Genomic DNA, 2,550 nt, shown 5'->3' with positions numbered 1-2,550 from the left:
TGAAGTAGAAAAAACTTGATGCAATGTTCTTATAATTAATCTTAGGGTCCCTCAGGTGATGAGGAGATTAAATATATTTCTCTTTGAACATGGAGAATGCAAGAATGTTATTCATGCTGAAACATAATTCTTGTTCAGGAAATAAATTATATGACTACCACACTTAATAATTTATAAACTGTATGTATCATTCCAAAGACTATTTTCATGCCATTACTGTAAGTAAACTCAATTAGCTAATAGTGAAGCATCAGAGAGAAAATTCAGTTATTCTTTATGAAATTCTTTGAAGGACAGTTATGGATCTTTTTCCATTTTTGTTCCAATAAAGAGCTGACATGTCAAGCTAAGAATAATCTATAATTGAGCAAGATATATGATACCCTATTTTAATCCTCATTATCTTTTTAGAGGATGAGCAATGATTGTAGATATCGCTTCTGCATGATTTACTATTTTCAGTGCATTTTCTTCTTTGCAAAGTAAAAGTCCTCATCAATATTCCAAAAGAAAATGAATGGGATAAAATCAGAAGTTTAAAAACTATGGTGTTTTTGTGAATTAACCAAAACAGAAAAAGTTGAAATAGATTTTGTTGTCAGTTAACGTACAACATTTGGCCCTACAGAGTTGAAGAAATGAGGCCAATTCCCAACCCACATTAGATGGGTGTTTTCAAGGTGGCATCAGGTCACCCTATCAGGAGAAGCAATGACAAGTATCCACAATTAACCTTCAGAATTAAGCAAGCATCATAAGGTTGGGCAAAATTTTGGCAATAATAATTTAGATGGATGGCTTAAAAACCTAAATGTTTCTGAAATTCGTATGTTCATTCATAGTCTTTCCCCTAACCATTCACTATGTCACTCTACCACAATTCTCATCTAAGTTTAATTTATTTTCCACCCTCAGATTTGGACTTTCTGATCCAGTTCCCACAGCAATCTATTAGGAGCATCAGTGCAATCTTGCCTTTCCCTATTTAATATCTTTCAGTGGCTTCAAGGCATCTTCCTGATAAATTCCAAACACATTAGCATGGAACACAATGAAGTTTAAAATCTTGCTCCTGCTTATCTGCGTAAAACTCTCTGCCTAGCAATACCTTGATATCTTCTAATTCTCTCTTCATGATTTGGTTCAAGTGATACCTTGTCCCTACATTAATCCTGGCTCTCTGCTGAATAAAGGTCTCCTTCTGCATGTTAATTAACCTATGCAATATTTCTTCTCCTTTTCAATTGCACGTCTTCACAATGCTTTCTTTTTTCTCTTTTGTGAAAGTCAATCTGACACCTACAAGCATTTGGGAAATTGTAATTCACTTTGGAGTCCAATATGTGCACTTCTTCAGGATTAATCTTAGCATTCCCTGTGCACAGCTTTCTACATCTACAACCACGTGCTGAAACCTCTGCAAGTATAAAATCCCTAAAATGGAAATGCTTCACTAAAAAAAAAAAAAATCTCCACCAGCCTTTCACATTCATAATAAATATAGTAACAGAAGGGTTCGATGTTAGGAGGTACTTTTCTTCCTTTTGAAAAATGTCACAAATCTGCATTATGACATTCTGCTTGTATGTAACTGTTATCTTCTATGCATTCAGTAAGAGAACAGCAGCCTGAAGACAGAGCCAGCATGGCAATACCCTGCAAATTCTTACCACTCTATTTCTGTGAATCAGGATGGTGCGTCTTATTACTGCTGTATATTTATATTCATTATTGTCATTGTCAGACCTATGAAATTGAGAAAGCTTATTTAGGCTCAAAAGACAGACAAGAAGTAAAATTTTCCTTATCGAAGGATAATCTGATGTACTCACTATACTGCAAACATACTATGAAGATTCTGCTCATGTCAACATTACAAAATGTGCCTTTTTCTCCGTTAAATAATCACCAAACCAATCACACTCTCTTTTAGGTGTTTGTTTATTTGTTTGTTTTAAAGAGATGGGGTGTCGTTCTGTTGCCCAGGCTGGAGTGCAGTGGTGCAATCAAAGCTCACTACAACCTCGAACTCCTGGCCTCAAGCCATCCTCCCATCTCAGCCTCCCAATGTGCTATGATTATAATCATGATCCACTGCACCTGGCCCCACACTCTTTTGGATTAAGCATTTGCTGCCAGTAATGTCTTTTCTCTCAGAGAGATTACCTAGTAACGGACTACAATAAAATATTAGAGCCCATGCAATAACCTTGTGTGCAGCAATTAGCAATTGGCAAACTTTTCAAGGAAACATATTGTACAATTTGTAAAAATAAGACGCCAACACAACTAGCAGTGTGTATGACAGTGGAAGAGCAAAGAGATTTTTTACTCTTTTGCATTTAAGAGAAAAATTGTATATCTCTAGTTTTTAGCTAAGTCTTTCACACATATTTGCTGATCATTCTCAACTGTGCTTTCCTCAGATATGAACTTTAAGGCACAACAGTTGTTGGATACACCTGCAATTTTTAATTGAGTAGCAGAATGAGAACTCCATGAGACATATTGTTGGTAGGTAATTAAATTTAATTCAAGATTTTTCAGAGC

Source organism: Propithecus coquereli, unplaced genomic scaffold, assembly GCF_000956105.1.
Source record: "Propithecus coquereli isolate 6110/MARCELLA unplaced genomic scaffold, Pcoq_1.0 Scaffold103, whole genome shotgun sequence".
NCBI classification, from domain to species: Eukaryota; Metazoa; Chordata; class Mammalia; order Primates; family Indriidae; genus Propithecus; species Propithecus coquereli.
The sequence above is the reverse complement of the archived record's forward strand: the minus strand, read 5'-3'. Positions refer to the sequence as shown.